Source organism: Chiloscyllium punctatum, chromosome 32 (assembly GCF_047496795.1).
Source record: "Chiloscyllium punctatum isolate Juve2018m chromosome 32, sChiPun1.3, whole genome shotgun sequence".
NCBI classification, from domain to species: Eukaryota; Metazoa; Chordata; class Chondrichthyes; order Orectolobiformes; family Hemiscylliidae; genus Chiloscyllium; species Chiloscyllium punctatum.
Window position 1 is genome coordinate 74,667,586 of NC_092770.1, and position 18,554 is coordinate 74,686,139.

The following is an 18,554-nucleotide window of genomic DNA, read 5'->3' on the forward strand; positions in this document are numbered from 1 at the left end:
TTCACCCCTCTGTTTCTCGCCCTCTGTTTCAGCCCCTCTGTTACAGCCCCTCTGTTTCTCGCCCTCTGTTTCTCGCCCCCTGTTTCAGCCCCTCTGTTTCAGCCCCATTGTTTCAACCCTTCTGTTTCTCGCCCTCTGTTTCAGACCCTCTGTTTCAGCCCCTCTGTTTCAGCCACTCTGTTTCAGCCCCTCTGTTTCTTTCCCCCTGTTTCAGCCCCTCTGTTTCAGCCCCTCTGTTTCAGCCCCTCTGTTTCTCGCCCTCTGTTTCAGCCCCTCTGTTTCTCGCCCACTGTTTCAGCCCTTCTGTTTCAGCCCCTCTGTTTCTCGCCCTCTGTTTCAGCCCCTCTGTTTCTCGCCCTCTGTTTCAGCCCCTCTGTTTCAGCCCCTCTGTTTCAGCCCCTCTGTTCAGCCCATCGGTTTCTCGCCCTCTGTTTCAGCCCCTCGGTTTCTCGCCCTCTGTTTCAGCCCCTCTGTTTCTCGCCCTCTGTTTCAACCCCTCGGTTTCTCGCCCTCTGTTTTAGCCCCTCTGTTTCAGCCCCTCTGTTTCAGCCCCTCTGTTTCTCACCCTCTGTTTGAGCCCCTCGGTTTCTCGCCCTCTGTTTCAGCCCCTCTGTTTCACCCGTCTGTTTCTCGCCCTCTGTTTCAGCTCCTCTGTTTCAGCCCCTCTTTTTCTCACCCACTGTTTCAGCCCCTCTGCTTCTCGCCCTCTGTTTCAGCCCCTCTGTTTCAGCCCCTCTGTTTCAGCCCCTCTGTTTCTCGCCCTCTGTTTCAGCCCCTCTGTTTCTCGCCCTCTGTTTCAGCCCCTCTGTTTCAGCCCATCTGTTTCAGCCCCTCTGTTTCTCGCCCTCTGTTTCAACCCCTCGGTTTCTCGCCCTCTGTTTTAGCCCCTCTGTTTCAGCCCCTCTGTTTCAGCCCCTCTGTTTCAGCCCCTCTGTTTCTCACCCTCTGTTTCAGCCCCTCGGTTTCTCGCCCTCTGTTTCCGCCCCTCTGTTTCAGCCCCTCTGTTTCACCCCTCTGTTTCTCGCCCTCTGTTTCAGCCCCTCTGTTTCAGCCCCTCTGTTTCTCACCCTCTGTTTCAGCCCCTCTGTTTCAGCCCCTCTGTTTCTCGCCCCCTGTTTCAGCCCCTCTGTTTCAGCCCCTCTGTTTCTCGCCCTCTGTTTCAGCCCCTTTGTTTCTCGCCCTTTGTTTCAGCCCCTCTGTTTCAGCCCCTCTGTTTCTCGCCCTCTGTTTCAGCCCCTCTGTTTCTTGCCCTCTGTTTTAGCCCATCTGTTTCAGCCCCTCTGTTCAGCCACTCGGTTTCTCGCCCTCTGTTTCAGCCCCTCTGTTTCTCGCCCTCTGTTTCTCGCCCTCTGTTTCAGCCCCACTGTTTCAGCCCCTCTGTTTCTCGCCCTCTGTTTCAGACCCTCTGTTTCAGCTCCTCTGTTTCAGCACCTCTTTTTCTCACCCACTGTTTCAGCCCCTCTGCTTCTCGCCCTCTGTTTCAGCCCCTCTGTTTCAGGCCCTCTGTTTCAGCCCCTCTGTTTCAGCCCCTCGGTTTCTCGCCCTCTGTTTCAGCCCCTGTGTTTCAGCTCCTCTGTTTCAGCCCCTCTGTTTCTCGCTCTCTTATTCAGCCCCTCTGTTTCTCGCCCTCTGTTTCAGCCCCTCTGTTTGAGCCCCTCTGTTTCAGCCCCTCTGTTTCTCGCCCTCTGTTTCAGCCCCTCGGTTTCTCGCCCTCTGTTTCAGCCCCTCTGTTTCAGCCCCTCTGTTTCGGCCCCTCTGTTTCTCGCCCTCTGTTTCAACCCCTCGGTTTCTCGCCCTCTGTTTTAACCCCTCTGTTTGAGCCCCTCTGTTTCAGCCCCTCTGTTTCAGCCCCTCTGTTTCTCACCCTCTGTTTGAGCACCTCGGTTTCTCGCCCTCTGTTTCTGCCCCTCTGTTTCAGCCCCTCTGTTTCACCCCTCGGTTTCTCAACCTGTTTCAGCCCCACTGTTTCAGCCCTTCTGTTTCTCGCCCTCTGTTTCAGCCCCTCTGTTTCAGCCCCTCTGTTTCTCGCCCTCTGTTTCTCGCCCCCTGTTTTAGCCCCTCTGTTTCAGCCCCTCTGTTTCAGCCCCTCTGTTTCTCGCCCTCAGTTTCAGCCCCTCTGTTTCAGCCCCTCTGTTTCAGCCCCTCTGTTTCAGCCCCTCGGTTTCTCGCCCTCTGTTTCAGCCCCTCTGTTTCTCGCCCTCTGTTTCTCGCCCTCTGTTTCTCGCCCTCTGTTTCAGCCCCTCTGTTTCAGCCCCTCTGTTTCAGCCCCTCTGTTCAACCCCTCGGTTTCTCGCCCTCTGTTTCAGCCCCTCTGTTTCAGCGCCTCTGTTTCAACCCCTCTGTTTCTCGCCCTCTGTTTCAGCCCCTCTGTTTCAGCCCCTCTGTTTCGCGCCCTCTGTTTCAGGCCCTCTGTTTCTCACCCTCTGTTTCAGCCCCTCTGTTTCAGCCCCTCTGTTTCTCGCCCCCTGTTTCAGCCCCTCTGTTTCAGCCCCTCTGTTTCTCGCCCTCTGTTTCAGCCCCTCTGTTTCTCGCCCTCTGTTTCTCGCCCTCTGTTTCAGCCCCTCTGTTTCAGCCCCTCTGTTCCAGCCCCTCTGTTTCAGCCCCTCTGTTTCAGCCCCTCTGTTTCTAGCCCTCTGTTTCAGCCCCTCTGTTTCAGCCCCTCTGTTTCAGCCCCTCTGTTTCTCGCCCTCTGTTTCTCGCCCCCTGTTTCAGCCCCACTGTTTCAGCCCCTCTGTTTCTCGCCCTCTGTTTCAGCCCCTCTGTTTCAGCCCCTTTGTTTCAGCCCCTCTGTTTCAGCCCCTCTGTTTCTCGCCCTCTGTTTCAGCCCCACTGTTTCAGCCCCTCTGTTTCTCGCCCTCTGTTTCAGACCCTCTGTTTCAGCTCCTCTGTTTCAGCACCTCTTTTTCTCACCCACTGTTTCAGCCACTCTGCTTCTCGCCCTCTGTTTCAGCCCCTCTGTTTCAGGCCCTCTGTTTCAGCCCCTCAGTTTCAGCCCCTCTGTTTCTCGCCCTCTGTTTCAGCCCCTCTGTTTCAGCTCCTCTGTTTCAGCCCCTCTGTTTCTCGCTCTCTTATTCAGCCCCTCTGTTTCTCGCCCTCTGTTTCAGCCCCTCTGTTTGAGCCCCTCTGTTTCAGCCCCTCTGTTACTCGCCCTCTGTTTCAGCCCCTCGGTTTCTCGCCCTCTGTTTCAGCCCCTCTGTTTCAGCCCCTCTGTTTCGGCCCGTCTGTTTCTCGCCCTCTGTTTCAACCCCTCGGTTTCTCGCCCTCTGTTTTAGCCCCTCTGTTTGAGCCCCTCTGTTTCAGCCCCTCTGTTTCAGCCCCTCTGTTTCTCACCCTCTGTTTGAGCACCTCGGTTTCTCGCCCTCTGTTTCAGCCCCTCTGTTTCAGCCCCTCTGTTTCACCCCTCGGTTTCTCACCCTCTGTTTCAGCCCCACTGTTTCAGCCCTTCTGTTTCTCGCCCTCTGTTTCAGCCCCTCTATTTCAGCCCCTCTGTTTCTCGCCCTCTGTTTCTCGCCCCCTGTTTCAGCCCCTCTGTTTCAGCCCCTCTGTTTCAGCCCCTCTGGTTCTCGCCCTCTGTTTCTCGCCCCCTGTTTCAGCCCCTCTGTTTCACCCCTCGGTTTCTCGCCCTCTGTTTCAGCCCCTCTGTTTCAGCCCCTCTGTTTCTCGCCCTCTGTTTCTCGCCCTCTGTTTCTCGCCCTCTGTTTCAGCCCCTCTGTTTCAGCCCCTCTGTTTCAGCCCCTCTGTTCAACCCCTCGGTTTCTCGCCCTCTGTTTCAGCCCCTCTGTTTCAGCCCCTCTGTTTCTCGCCCTCTGTTTCAGCCCCTCTGTTTCAGCCCCTCTGTTTCTCGCCCTCTGTTTCAGCCCCTCTGTTTCTCACCCTCTGTTTCAGCCCCTCTGTTTCAGCCCCTCTGTTTCTCGCCCCCTGTTTCAGCCCCTCTGTTTCAGCCGCTCTGTTTCTCGCCCTCTGTTTCAGCCCCTCTGTTTCTCGCCCTCTGTTTCTCGCCCTCTGTTTCAGCCCCTCTGTTTCAGCCCCTCTGTTCCAGCCCCTCTGTTTCAGCCCCTTTGTTTCAGCCCCTCTGTTTCAGCCCCTCTGTTTCTCGCCCTCTGTTTCAGCCCCTCTGTTTCTCGCCCTCTGTTTCAGCCCCTCTGTTTCAGCCCCTCTGTTTCAGCCCCTCTGTTCAACCCCTCGGTTTCTCGCCCTCTGTTTCAGCCCCTCGGTTTCTCGCCCTCTGTTTCAGCCCCTCTGTTTCAGCCCCTCTGTTTCTCACCCTCTGTTTCAGCCCCTCTGTTTCTCGCCCTCTGTTTCTCGCCCCCTGTTACAGCCCCACTGTTTCAGCCCCTCGGTTTCTCGCCCTCTGTTTCAGCCCCTCTGTTTCAGCCCCTCTGTTTCAGCCCCTCTGTTTCTCGCCCTCTGTTTCAGCCCCTCTGTTTCTCGCCCTCTGTTTCAGCCCCTCTGTTTCAGCCCCTCTGTTTCAGCCCCTCTGTTCAGCCCCTCTGTTTCTCGAACTCTGTTTCAGCCCCTCTGTTTCAGCCCCTCTGTTTCTCGCCCTCTGTTTCAGCCCCTCTGTTTCAGCCCCTCTGTTTCTCACCCTCTGTTTCTCGCCCTCTGTATCAGCCCCTCTGTTTCTCACCCTCTGTTTCAGCCCCTCTGTTTCAGCCCCTCTGTTTCTCTTCCTCTGTTTCAGCCCCTCGGTTTGTCGCCCTCTGTTTCAGCCCCTCTGCTTCAGCCCCTCTGTTTCTCGCCCTCTGTTTCAGCCCCTCTGTTTCAGCCCCTCTGTTTCAGCCCCTCTTTTTCTCGCCCTCTGTTTCAGCCCCACTGTTTCAGCCCCTCTGTTTCTCGCCCTCTGTTTCATCCCCTCTGTTTCAGCCCCTCTTTTTCTCGCCCTCTGTTTCAGCCCCTCTGTTCCTCGCCCTCTGTTTCAGCCCCTCGCTTTCTCGCCCTCTGTTTCAGCGCCTCTGTTTCAGCCCCTCTGTTTCAGCCCCTTTATTTCAGCCCCTCTGTTTCAGCCCCTCTGTCTCTCGCCCTCTGTTTCAGCCCCTCTGTTTCTCGCCCCCTGTTTCAGCCCCTCTGATTCAGCCCCTCTGTTTCTCGCCCCCTGTTTCAGCCCCTCTGTTTCAGCCCCTCTGTTTCTCGCCCTCTGTTTCAACCCCTCGGTTTCTCGCCCTCTGTTTTAGCCCCTCTGTTTCAGCCCCTCTGTTCCAGCCCCTCTGTTTCTCACCCTCTGTTTCAGCCCCTTGGTTTCTCGCCCTCTGTTTCAGCCCCTCTCTTTCAGCCCCTCTGTTTCAGCCCCTCGGTTTCTCGCCCTCTGTTTCAGCCCCACTGTTTCAGCCCTTCTGTTTCTCGCCCTCTGTTTCAGCCCCTCTGTTTCAGCCCCTCTGTTTCAGCCCCTCTGTTTCTCGCCCCCTGTTTCAGCCCCTCTGTTTCAGCCCCTCTGTTTCAGCCCCTCTGTTTCAGCCCCTCTGTTTCTCGCCCTCTGTTTCAGCCCCTCTGTTTCAGCCCCTCTGTTTCAGCCCCTCTGTTTCAGCCCCTCGGTTTCTCGCCCTCTGTTTCAGCCCCTCTGTTTCTCACCCTCTGTTTCAGCCCCTCTGTTTCAGCCCTTCTGTTTCAGCCCCTCTGTTTCAGCCCCTCTGTTTCTCGCCCTCTGTTTCAGACCCGCTGTTTCTCGCCCTCTGTTTCTCGCCCTCTGTTTCAGCCCCTCTGTTTCAGCCCCTCTGTTTCAGCCCCTCTGTTCCAGCCCCTTTGTTTCAGCCCCTCTGTTTCAGCCCCTCTGTTTCTAGCCCTCTGTTTCAGCCCCTCTGTTTCAGTCAATCTGTTTCGGCCCCTCTGATTCTCGCCCTCTGTTTCAGCCCCCTGTTTCAGCCCCACTGTTTCAGCCCCTCTGTTTCTCGCCCTCTGTTTCAGCCCCTCTGTTTCTCGCCCTCTGTTTCAGCCCCTTTGTTTCAGCCCCTCTGTTTCAGCCCCTCTGTTCAGCCCCTCGGTTTCTCGCCCTCTGTTTCATCCCCTCTGTTTCAGCCCCTCTGTTTCTCGCACTCTGTTTCAGCCCCTCTGTTTCAACCCCTCTGTTTCTCGCCCTCTGTTTCAGCCCCTCTGTTTCTCGCCCTCTGTTTCAGCCCCTCTGTTTGTCACCCTCTGTTTCAGCCCCTCTGTTTCAGCCCCTCTGTTTCAGCCCCTCTGTTTCTCTTCCTCTGTTTCAGCCCCTCGGTTTGTCGCCCTCTGTTTCAGCCCCTCTGCTTCAGCCCCTCTGTTTCTCGCCCACTGTTTCAGCCCCTCTGTTTCAGCCCCTCTGTTTCAGCCCCTCTTTTTCTCGCCCTCTCTTTCAGCCCCTCTGTTTCAGCCCCTCTGTTTCAGCCCATCTGTTTCAGCCCCTCTTTTTCTCGCCCTCTGTTTCAGCCCAACTGTTTCAGCCCCTCTGTTTCTCGCCCTCTGTTTCATCCCCTCTGTTTCAGCCCCTCTTTTTCTCGCCCTCTGTTTCAGCCCCTCTGTTTCAGCCCCTCTGTTTCTCGCCCTCTGTTTCAGCCCCTCTGTTTCTCGCCCTCTGTTTCAGCCCCTCTGTTTCAGCCCCTCTGTTTCAGCCCCTCTGTTCAGCCCCTCGGTTTCTCGCCCTCTGTTTCACCCCCTGTTTCAGCCCCTCTGTTTCTCGCCCTCTGTTTCAGCCCCTCTGTTTCAACCCCTCTGTTTCTCGCCCTCTGTTTCAGCCCCTCTGTTTCTCGCCCTCTGTTTCAGCCCCTCTGTTTCTCGCCCTCTGTTTCAGCCCCTCTTTTTCTCGCCCTCTGTTTCAGCCCCTCTTTTTCAGCCCCTCTGTTCCTCGCCCTCTGTTTCAGCCCCTCGGTTTCTCGCCCTCTGTTTCAGCACCTCTGTTTCAGCCCCTCTGTTTCAGCCCCTTTGTTTCAGCCCCTCTGTTTCAGCCCCTCTGTCTCTCGCCCTCTGTTTCAGCCCCTCTGTTTCTCGCCCCCTGTTTCAGCCCCTCTGATTCAGCCCCTCCGTTTCTCGTCCCCTGTTTCAGCCACTCTGTTTCAGCCCCTCTGTTCCTCGCCCTCTGTTTCAGCCCCTCGGTTTCTCGCCCTCTGTTTCAGCGCCTCTGTTTCAGCCCCTCTGTTTCAGCCCCTTTGTTTCAGCCCCTCTGTTTCAGCCCCTCTGTCTATCGCCCTCTGTTTCAGCCCCTCTGTTTCTCGCCCCCTGTTTCAGCCCCTCTGATTCAGCCCCTCTGTTTCTCGTCCCCTGTTTCAGCCCCTCTGTTTCAGCCCCTCTGTTTCTCGCCCTCTGTTTCAACCCCTCGGTTTCTCGCCCTCTGTTTTAGCCCCTCAGTTTCAGCCCCTCTGTTTCAGCCCCTCTGTTTCACACCCTCTGTTTCAGCCTCTTGGTTTCTCGCCCTCTGTTTCAGCCCCTCTATTTCAGCCCCTCTGTTTCAGCCCCTCGGTTTCTCGCCCTCTGTTTCAGCCCCACTGTTTCAGCCCTTCTGTTTCTCGCCCTCTGTTTCAGCCCCTCTGTTTCATCACCTCTGTTTCAGCCCCTCTGTTTCTCGCCCCCTGTTTCAGCCCCTCTGTTTCAGCCCCTCTGTTTCAGCCCCGCTGTTTCTCGCCCTCTGTTTCAGCCCCTCTATTTCAGCCCCTCTGTTTCAGCCCCTCTGTTTCAGCCCCTCGGTTTCTCGCCCTCTGTTTCAGCCCCACTGTTTCTCGCCCTCTGTTTCAGCCCCTCTGTTTCAGCCCTTCTGTTTCAGCCCCTCTGTTTCAGCCCCTCTGTTTCTCGCCCTCTGTTTCTCGCCCTCTGTTTCTCGCCTTCTGTTTCAGCCCCTCTGTTTCAGCACCTCTGTTTCAGCCCCTCTGTTTCAGCCCCTCGGTTTCTCGCCCTCTGTTTCAGCCCCTCTGTTTCTCGCCCTCTGTTTCAGCCCCTCTGTTTCAGCCCCTCGGTTTCTCGCCCTCTGTTTCAGCCCCTCTGTTTCTCGCCCTCTGTTTCAGCCCCTCTGTTTCTCACCCTCTGTTTCAGCCCCTCTGTTTCAGCCCCTCTGTTTCAGCCCCTCTGTTTCAGCCACCCTGTTTCTCGCCCCCTGTCTCTCGCCCCCTGTTTCACCCCTCTGTTTCAGCCCCTCTGTTTCTCGCCCCCTGTTTCAGCCCCTCTGTTTCAGCCCCTCTGTTTATCGCCCCCTGTTTCAGCCCCTCTGTTTCAGCCCCTCTGTTTCTCACCCTCTGTTTCAGCCCCTCTGTTTTTCGCCCTCTGTTTCTCGCCCTCTGTTTCAGCCCCTCTGTTTCAGCCCCTCTGTTTCTCGCCCTCTGTTTCAGCCCCTCTGTTTCTCGCCCTCTGTTTCAGCCCCGCTGTTTCAGCCCCTCTGTTTCAGCCCCTCTGTTTCTAGCCCTCTGTTTCAGCCCCTCTGTTTCAGCCCCTCTGTTTCAGCCCCTCTGTTTCTCGCCCTCTGTTTCTCGCCCCCTGTTTCAGCCCCTCTGTTTCAACCCCTCGGTTTCTCGCCCTCTGTTTCTCGCCCTCTGTTTCAGCCCCTCTGTTTCTCGCCCTCTGTTTCAGCCCCTCTGTTTCTCGCCCTCTGTTTCAGCCCCTCTGTTTCAGCCCCTCTGTTCAGCCACTCGGTTTCTCGCCCTCTGTTTCAGCCCCTCGGTTTCTCGCCCTCTGTTTCAGCCCCTCTGTTTCAGCCCTCTGTTTCAGCCCCTCTGTTTCAGCCCCTCTGTTTCTCGCCCTCTGTTTCAGCCCCACTGTTTCTCGCCCTCTGTTTCAGCCCCTCTGTTTCTCACCCTCTGTTTCAGCCCCTCTGTTTCAGCCCCTCTGTTTCTCGCCCCCTGTTTCAGCCCCTCTGTTTCAGCCCCTCTGTTTCTCGCCCTCTGTTTCAGCCCCTCTGTTACTCGCCCTCTGTTTCTCGCCCTCTGTTTCAGCCCCTCTGTTTCAGACCCTCTGTTTCTCGCCCTCTGTTTCAGCCCCTCGGTTTTTCACCCTCTGTTTCTCGCCCTCTGTTTCAGCCCCTCTGTTTCAGCCCCTCGGTTTCTCGCCCTCTGTTTCAGCCCCTCTGTTTCAGCTCCTCTGTTACAGCCCCTCTGATTCTCGTCCTCTTATTCAGCCCCTCTGTTTCTCGCCCTCTGTTTCAGCCCCTCTGTTTGAGCCCCTCTGTTTCAGCACCTCTGTTTCTCGCCCTCTGTTTCAGCCCCTCGGTTTCTCGCCCTCTGTTTCAGCCCCTCTGTTTCAGCCCGTCTGTTTCAGCCCCTCTGTTTCTCGCCCTCTGTTTCAGCCCCTCTGTTTCTCGCCCTCTGTTTCAGCCCCTCTGTTTCAGCCCCTCTGTTTCAGCCCCTCTGTTTCTCGCCCTCTGTTTCAACCCCTCGGTTTCTCGCCATCTGTTTTAGCCCCTCTGTTTCAGCCCCTCTGTTTCAGCCCCTCTGTTTCTCACCCTCTGTTTGAGCCCCTCGGTTTCTCGCCCTCTGTTTCAGCCCCTCTGTTTCACCCCTCTGTTTCTCGCCCTCTGTTTCAGCTCCTCTGTTTCAGCCCCTCTTTTTCTCACCCACTGTTTCAGCCCCTCTGCTTCTCGCCCTCTGTTTCAGCCCCTCTGTTTCAGCCCCTCTGTTTCAGCCCCTCTGTTTCAGCCCCTCTGTTTCTCGCCCTCTGTTTCAGCCCCTCTGTTTCTCGCCCTCTGTTTCAGCCCCTCTGTTTCAGCCCCTCTGTTTCAGCCCCTCTGTTTCTCGCCCTCTGTTTCAACCCCTCGGTTTCTCGCCCTCTGTTTTAGCCCCTCTGTTTCAGCCCCTCTGTTTCAGCCCCTCTGTTTCAGCCCCTCTGTTTCTCACCCTCTGTTTGAGCCCCTCTGTTTCTCGCCCTCTGTTTCAGCCCCTCTGTTTCAGCCCCTCTGTTTCACCCCTCTGTTTCTCGCCCTCTGTTTCAGCCCCTCTGTTACAGCCCCTCTGTTTCTCGCCCCCTGTTTCAGCCCCTCTGTTTCAGCCCCATTGTTTCAGCCCTTCTGTTTCTCGCCCTCTGTTTCAGACCCTCTGTTTCAGCCCCTCTGTTTCAGCCACTCTGTTTCAGCCCCTCTGTTTCTTTCCCCCTGTTTCAGCCCCTCTGTTTCAGCCCCTCTGTTTCAGCCCCTCTGTTTCTCGCCCTCTGTTTCAGCCCCTCTGTTTCTCGCCCACTGTTTCAGCCCTTCTGTTTCAGCCCCTCTGTTTCTCGCCCTCTGTTTCAGCCCCTCTGTTTCTCGCCCTCTGTTTCAGCCCCTCTGTTTCAGCCCCTCTGTTTCAGCCCCTCTGTTCAGCCCATCGGTTTCTCGCCCTCTGTTTCAGCCCCTCGGTTTCTCGCCCTCTGTTTCAGCCCCTCTGTTTCTCGCCCTCTGTTTCAACCCCTCGGTTTCTCGCCTCTGTTTTAGCCCCTCTGTTTCAGCCCCTCTGTTTCAGCCCCTCTGTTTCTCACCCTCTGTTTGAGCCCCTCGGTTTCTCGCCCTCTGTTTCAGCCCCTCTGTTTCACCCGTCTGTTTCTCGCCCTCTGTTTCAGCTCCTCTGTTTCAGCCCCTCTTTTTCTCACCCACTGTTTCAGCCCCTCTGCTTCTCGCCCTCTGTTTCAGCCCCTCTGTTTCAGCCCCTCTGTTTCAGCCCCTCTGTTTCTCGCCCTCTGTTTCAGCCCCTCTGTTTCTCGCCCTCTGTTTCAGCCCCTCTGTTTCAGCCCATCTGTTTCAGCCCCTCTGTTTCTCGCCCTCTGTTTCAACCCCTCGGTTTCTCGCCCTCTGTTTTAGCCCCTCTGTTTCAGCCCCTCTGTTTCAGCCCCTCTGTTTCAGCCCCTCTGTTTCTCACCCTCTGTTTGAGCCCCTCGGTTTCTCGCCCTCTGTTTCAGCCCCTCTGTTTCAGCCCCTCTGTTTCACCCCTCTGTTTCTCGCCCTCTGTTTCAGCCCCTCTGTTTCAGCCCCTCTGTTTCTCACCCTCTGTTTCAGCCCCTCTGTTTCAGCCCCTCTGTTTCTCGCCCCCTGTTTCAGCCCCTCTGTTTCAGCCCCTCTGTTTCTCGCCCTCTGTTTCAGCCCCTTTGTTTCTCGCCCTTTGTTTCAGCCCCTCTGTTTCAGCCCCTCTGTTTCTCGCCCTCTGTTTCAGCCCCTCTGTTTCTTGCCCTCTGTTTTAGCCCATCTGTTTCAGCCCCTCTGTTCAGCCACTCGGTTTCTCGCCCTCTGTTTCAGCCCCTCTGTTTCTCGCCCTCTGTTTCTCGCCCTCTGTTTCAGCCCCACTGTTTCAGCCCCTCTGTTTCTCGCCCTCTGTTTCTCGCCCTCTGTTTCAGCCCCTCTGTTTCAGCCCCTCTGTTTCAGCCCCTCTGTTCAGCCCCTCGGTTTCTCGCCCACTGTTTCAGCCCCTTTGTTTCCGCCCCTCTGTTTCACGCCCTCTGTTTCAGCCCCTCTGTTTCAGCCCCTCTGTTTCTCACCCTCTGTTTCTCGCCCTCTGTTTCAGCCCCTCTGTTTCTCACCCTCTGTTTCAGCCCCTCTGTTTCAGCCCCTCTGTTTCTCTTCCTCTGTTTCAGCCCCTCGGTTTGTCGCCCTCTGTTTCAGCCCCTCTGCTTCAGCCCCTCTGTTTCTCGCCCTCTGTTTCAGCCCCTCTGTTTCAGCCCCTCTGTTTCAGCCCCTCTTTTTCTCGCCCTCTCTTTCAGCCCCTCTGTTTCAGCCCCTCTGTTTCAGCCATTCTGTTTCAGCCCCTCTTTTTCTCGCCCTCTGTTTCAGCCCCACTGTTTCAGCCCCTCTGTTTCTCGCCCTCTGTTTCATCCCCTCTGTTTCAGCCCCTCTTTTTCTCGCCCTCTGTTTCAGCCCCTCTGTTTCAGCCCCTCTGTTTCAGCCCCTCTGTTTCAGTCACTCTGTTTCAGCCCCTCGGTTTCTCGCCCTCTGTTTCAGCCCCTCTGTTTCTCGCCCTCTGTTTCAGCCCTTCTGTTTCAGCCCCTCTGTTTCAGCCCCTCTGTTTCTCCCCCTCTGTTTCTCGCCCTCTGTTTCTCGCCGTCTGTTTCATACCCTCTGTTTCAGCACCTCTGTTTCAGCCCCTCTGTTTCAGCCCCTCGGTTTCTCGCCCTCTGTTTCAGCCCCTCTGTTTCTCGCCCTCTGTTTCAGCCTCTCTGTTTCTCGCCCTCTGTTTCAGCCCCTCTGTTTCTCGCCCTCTGTTTCAGCCCCTCTGTTTCAGCCCCTCTGTTTCAGCCCTTCTGTTTCTCGCCCTCTGCTTCAGCCCCCCTGTTTCTCGCCCCCTGTTTCTCGCCCCCTGTTTCTCGCCCCCTGTTTCAGCCCCTCTGTTTCAGCCCCTCTGATTCTAGCCCTCTGTTTCAGCCCCTCTGTTTCAGCCAATCTGTTTCGGCCCCTCTGTTTCTCGCCCTCTGTTTCTCGCCCCCTGTTACAGCCCCACTGTTTCAGCCCCTCGGTTTCTCGCCCTCTGTTTCAGCCCCTCTGTTTCAGCCCCTCTGTTTCAGCCCCTCTGTTTCTCGCCCTCTGTTTCAGCCCCTCTGTTTCTCGCCCTCTGTTTCAGCCCCTCTGTTTCAGCCCCTCTGTTTCAGCCCCTCTGTTCAGCCCCTCTGTTTCTCGAACTCTGTTTCAGCCCCTCTGTTTCAGCCCCTCTGTTTCTCGCCCTCTGTTTCAGCCCCTCTGTTTCAGCCCCTCTGTTTCTCACCCTCTGTTTCTCGCCCTCTGTATCAGCCCCTCTGTTTCTCACCCTCTGTTTCAGCCCCTCTGTTTCAGCCCCTCTGTTTCTCTTTCTCTGTTTCAGCCCCTCGGTTTGTCGCCCTCTGTTTCAGCCCCTCTGCTTCAGCCCCTCTGTTTCTCGCCCTCTGTTTCAGCCCCTCTGTTTCAGCCCCTCTGTTTCAGCCCCTCTTTTTCTCGCCCTCTCTTTCAGCCCCTCTGTTTCAGCCCCTCTGTTTCAGCCATTCTGTTTCAGCCCCTCTTTTTCTCGCCCTCTGTTTCAGCCCCACTGTTTCAGCCCCTCTGTTTCTCGCCCTCTGTTTCATCCCCTCTGTTTCAGCCCCTCTTTTTCTCGCCCTCTGTTTCAGCCCCTCTGTTTCAGCCCCTCTGTTTCTCACCCTCTGTTTCTCGCCCTCTGTTTCAGCCCCTCTGTTTCTCACCCTCTGTTTCAGCCCCTCTGTTTCAGCCCCTCTGTTTCTCTTCCTCTGTTTCAGCCCCTCGGTTTGTCGCCCTCTGTTTCAGCCCCTCTGCTTCAGCCCCTCTGTTTCTCGCCCTCTGTTTCAGCCCCTCTGTTTCAGCCCCTCTGTTTCAGCCCCTCTTTTTCTCGCCCTCTCTTTCAGCCCCTCTGTTTCAGCCCCTCTGTTTCAGCCATTCTGTTTCAGCCCCTCTTTTTCTCGCCCTCTGTTTCAGCCCCACTGTTTCAGCCCCTCTGTTTCTCGCCCTCTGTTTCATCCCCTCTGTTTCAGCCCCTCTTTTTCTCGCCCTCTGTTTCAGCCCCTCTGTTTCAGCCCCTCTGTTTCAGCCCCTCTGTTTCAGTCACTCTGTTTCAGCCCCTCGGTTTCTCGCCCTCTGTTTCAGCCCCTCTGTTTCTCGCCCTCTGTTTCAGCCCTTCTGTTTCAGCCCCTCTGTTTCAGCCCCTCTGTTTCTCCCCCTCTGTTTCTCGCCCTCTGTTTCTCGCCGTCTGTTTCATACCCTCTGTTTCAGCACCTCTGTTTCAGCCCCTCTGTTTCAGCCCCTCGGTTTCTCGCCCTCTGTTTCAGCCCCTCTGTTTCTCGCCCTCTGTTTCAGCCTCTCTGTTTCTCGCCCTCTGTTTCAGCCCCTCTGTTTCTCGCCCTCTGTTTCAGCCCCTCTGTTTCAGCCCCTCTGTTTCAGCCCTTCTGTTTCTCGCCCTCTGCTTCAGCCCCCCTGTTTCTCGCCCCCTGTTTCTCGCCCCCTGTTTCTCGCCCCCTGTTTCAGCCCCTCTGTTTCAGCCCCTCTGATTCTAGCCCTCTGTTTCAGCCCCTCTGTTTCAGCCAATCTGTTTCGGCCCCTCTGTTTCTCGCCCTCTGTTTCTCGCCCCCTGTTACAGCCCCACTGTTTCAGCCCCTCGGTTTCTCGCCCTCTGTTTCAGCCCCTCTGTTTCAGCCCCTCTGTTTCAGCCCCTCTGTTTCTCGCCCTCTGTTTCAGCCCCTCTGTTTCTCGCCCTCTGTTTCAGCCCCTCTGTTTCAGCCCCTCTGTTTCAGCCCCTCTGTTCAGCCCCTCTGTTTCTCGAACTCTGTTTCAGCCCCTCTGTTTCAGCCCCTCTGTTTCTCGCCCTCTGTTTCAGCTCCTCTGTTTCAGCCCCTCTGTTTCTCACCCTCTGTTTCTCGCCCTCTGTATCAGCCCCTCTGTTTCTCACCCTCTGTTTCAGCCCCTCTGTTTCAGCCCCTCTGTTTCTCTTTCTCTGTTTCAGCCCCTCGGTTTGTCGCCCTCTGTTTCAGCCCCTCTGCTTCAGCCCCTCTGTTTCTCGCCCTCTGTTTCAGCCCCTCTGTTTCAGCCCCTCTGTTTCAGCCCCTCTTTTTCTCGCCCTCTCTTTCAGCCCCTCTGTTTCAGCCCCTCTGTTTCAGCCATTCTGTTTCAGCCCCTCTTTTTCTCGCCCTCTGTTTCAGCCCCACTGTTTCAGCCCCTCTGTTTCTCGCCCTCTGTTTCATCCCCTCTGTTTCAGCCCCTCTTTTTCTCGCCCTCTGTTTCAGCCCCTCTGTTCCTCGCCCTCTGTTTCAGCCCCTCGCTTTCTCGCCCTCTGTTTCAGCGCCTCTGTTTCAGCCCCTCTGTTTCAGCCCCTTTATTTCAGCCCCTCTGTTTCAGCCCCTCTGTCTCTCGCCCTCTGTTTCAGCCCCTCTGTTTCTCGCCCCCTGTTTCAGCCCCTCTGATTCAGCCCCTCTGTTTCTCGCCCCCTGTTTCATCCCCTCTGTTTCAGCCCCTCTGTTTCTCGCCCTCTGTTTCAACCCCTCGGTTTCTCGCCCTCTGTTTTAGCCCCTCTGTTTCAGCCCCTCTGTTCCAGCCCCTCTGTTTCTCACCCTCTGTTTCAGCCCCTTGGTTTCTCGCCCTCTGTTTCAGCCCCTCTCTTTCAGCCCCTCTGTTTCAGCCCCTCGGTTTCTCGCCCTCTGTTTCAGCCCCACTGTTTCTGCCCTTCTGTTTCTCGCCCTCTGTTTCAGCCCCTCTGTTTCAGCCCCTCTGTTTCAGCCCCTCTGTTTCTCGCCCCCTGTTTCAGCCCCTCTGTTTCAGCCCCTCTGTTTCAGCCCCTCTGTTTCAGCCCCTCTGTTTCTCGCCCTCTGTTTCAGCCCCTCTGTTTCAGCCCCTCGGTTTCTCGCCCTCTGTTTCAGCCCCTCTGTTTCTCGCCCTCTGTTTCAGCCCCTCTGTTTCAGCCCTTCTGTTTCAGCCCCTCTGTTTCAGCCCCTCTGTTTCTCGCCCTCTGTTTCAGACCCGCTGTTTCTCGCCCTCTGTTTCTCGCCCTCTGTTTCAGCCCCTCTGTTTCAGCCCCTCTGTTTCAGCCCCTCTGTTCCAGCCCCTCTGTTTCAGCCCCTCTGTTTCAGCCCCTCTGTTTCTAGCCCTCTGTTTCAGCCCCTCTGTTTCAGTCAATCTGTTTCGGCCCCTCTGATTCTCGCCCTTTGTTTCAGCCCCCTGTTTCAGCCCCACTGTTTCAGCCCCTCTGTTTCTCGCCCTCTGTTTCAGCCCCTCTGTTTCTCGCCCTCTGTTTCAGCCCCTTTGTTTCAGCCCCTCTGTTTCAGCCCCTCTGTTCAGCCCCTCGGTTTCTCGCCCTCTGTTTCATCCCCTCTGTTTCAGCCCCTCTGTTTCTCGCACTCTGTTTCAGCCCCTCTGTTTCAACCCCTCTGTTTCTCGCCCTCTGTTTCAGCCCCTCTGTTTCTCGCCCTCTGTTTCAGCCCCTCTGTTTGTCACCCTCTGTTTCAGCCCCTCTGTTTCAGCCCCTCTGTTTCAGCCCCTCTGTTTCTCTTCCTCTGTTTCAGCCCCTCGGTTTGTCGCCCTCTGTTTCAGCCCCTCTGCTTCAGCCCCTCTGTTTCTCGCCCTCTGTTTCAGCCCCTCTGTTTCAGCCCCTCTGTTTCAGCCCCTCTTTTTCTCGCCCTCTCTTTCAGCCCCTCTGTTTCAGCCCCTCTGTTTCAGCCCATCTGTTTCAGCCCCTCTTTTTCTCGCCCTCTGTTTCAGCCCAACTGTTTCAGCCCCTCTGTTTCTCGCCCTCTGTTTCATCCCCTCTGTTTCAGCCCCTCTTTTTCTCGCCCTCTGTTTCAGCCCCTCTGTTTCAGCCCCTCTGTTTCTCGCCCTCTGTTTCAGCCCCTCTGTTTCTCGCCCTCTGTTTCAGCCCCTCTGTTTCAGCCCCTCTGTTTCAGCCCCTCTGTTCAGCCCCTCGGTTTCTCGCCCTCTGTTTCAGCCCCTCTGTTTCAGCCCCTCTGTTTCTCGCCCTCTGTTTCAGCCCCTCTGTTTCAACCCCTCTGTTTCTCGCCCTCTGTTTCAGCCCCTCTGTTTCTCGCCCTCTGTTTCAGCCCCTCTGTTTCTCGCCCTCTGTTTCAGCCCCTCTTTTTCTCGCCCTCTGTTTCAGCCCCTCTTTTTCAGCCCCTCTGTTCCTCGCCCTCTGTTTCAGCCCCTCGGTTTCTCGCCCTCTGTTTCAGCACCTCTGTTTCAGCCCCTCTGTTTCAGCCCCTTTGTTTCAGCCCCTCTGTTTCAGCCCCTCTGTCTCTCGCCCTCTGTTTCAGCCCCTCTGTTTCTCGCCCCCTGTTTCAGCCCCTCTGATTCAGCCCCTCCGTTTCTCGTCCCCTGTTTCAGCCACTCTGTTTCAGCCCCTCTGTTCCTCGCCCTCTGTTTCAGCCCCTCGGTTTCTCGCCCTCTGTTTCAGCGCCTCTGTTTCAGCCCCTCTGTTTCAGCCCCTTTGTTTCAGCCCCTCTGTTTCAGCCCCTCTGTCTATCGCCCTCTGTTTCAGCCCCTCTGTTTCTCGCCCCCTGTTTCAGCCCCTCTGATTCAGCCCCTCTGTTTCTCGTCCCCTGTTTCAGCCCCTCTGTTTCAGCCCCTCTGTTTCTCGCCCTCTGTTTCAACCCCTCGGTTTCTCGCCCTCTGTTTTAGCCCCTCAGTTTCAGCCCCTCTGTTTCAGCCCCTCTGTTTCACACCCTCTGTTTCAGCCCCTTGGTTTCTCGCCCTCTGTTTCAGCCCCTCTATTTCAGCCCCTCTGTTTCAGCCCCTCGGTTTCTCGCCCTCTGTTTCAGCCCCACTGTTTCAGCCCTTCTGTTTCTCGCCCTCTGTTTCAGCCCCTCTGTTTCATCACCTCTGTTTCAGCCCCTCTGTTTCTCGCCCCCTGTTTCAGCCCCTCTGTTTCAGCCCCTCTGTTTCAGCCCCGCTGTTTCTCGCCCTCTGTTTCAGCCCCTCTATTTCAGCCCCTCTGTTTCAGCCCCTCTGTTTCAGCCCCTCGGTTTCTCGCCCTCTGTTTCAGCCCCACTGTTTCTCGCCCTCTGTTTCAGCCCCTCTGTTTCAGCCCTTCTGTTTCAGCCCCTCTGTTTCAGCCCCTCTGTTTCTCGCCCTCTGTTTCTCGCCCTGTGTTTCTCGCTTCTGTTTCAGCCCCTCTGTTTCAGCACCTCTGTTTCAGCCCCTCTGTTTCAGCCCCTCGCTTTCTCGCCCTCTGTTTCAGCCCCTCTGTTTCTCGCCCTCTGTTTCAGCCCCTCTGTTTCAGCCCCTCGGTTTCTCGCCCTCTGTTTCAGCCCCTCTGTTTCTCGCCCTCTGTTTCAGCCCCTCTGTTTCTCACCCTCTGTTTCAGCCCCTCTGTTTCAGCCCCTCTGTTTCAGCCCCTCTGTTTCAGCCACCCTGTTTCTCGCCCCCTGTCTCTCGCCCCCTGTTTCACCCCTCTGTTTCAGCCCCTCTGTTTCTCGCCCCCTGTTTCAGCCCCTCTGTTTCAGCCCCTCTGTTTATCGCCCCCTGTTTCAGCCCCTCTGTTTCAGCCCCTCTGTTTCTCACCCTCTGTTTCAGCCCCTCTGTTTTTCGCCCTCTGTTTCTCGCCCTCTGTTTCAGCCCCTCTGTTTCAGCCCCTCTGTTTCTCGCCCTCTGTTTCAGCCCCTCTGTTTCTCGCCCTCTGTTTCAGCCCCGCTGTTTCAGCCCCTCTGTTTCAGCCCCTCTGTTTCTAGCCCTCTGTTTCAGCCCCTCTGTTTCAGCCCCTCTGTTTCAGCCCCTCTGTTTCTCGCCCTCTGTTTCTCGCCCCCTGTTTCAGCCCCTCTGTTTCAACCCCTCGGTTTCTCGCCCTCTGTTTCTCGCCCTCTGTTTCAGCCCCTCTGTTTCTCGCCCTCTGTTTCAGCCCCTCTGTTTCTCGCCCTCTGTTTCAGCCCCTCTGTTTCAGCCCCTCTGTTCAGCCACTCGGTTTCTCGCCCTCTGTTTCAGCCCCTCGGTTTCTCGCCCTCTGTTTCAGCCCCTCTGTTTCAGCCCTCTGTTTCAGCCCCTCTGTTTCAGCCCCTCTGTTTCTCGCCCTCTGTTTCAGCCCCACTGTTTCTCGCCCTCTGTTTCAGCCCCTCTGTTTCTCACCCTCTGTTTCAGCCCCTCTGTTTCAGCCCCTCTGTTTCTCGCCCCCTGTTTCAGCCCCTCTGTTTCAGCCCCTCTGTTTCTCGCCCTCTGTTTCAGCCCCTCTGTTACTCGCTCTCTGTTTCTCGCCCTCTGTTTCAGCCCCTCTGTT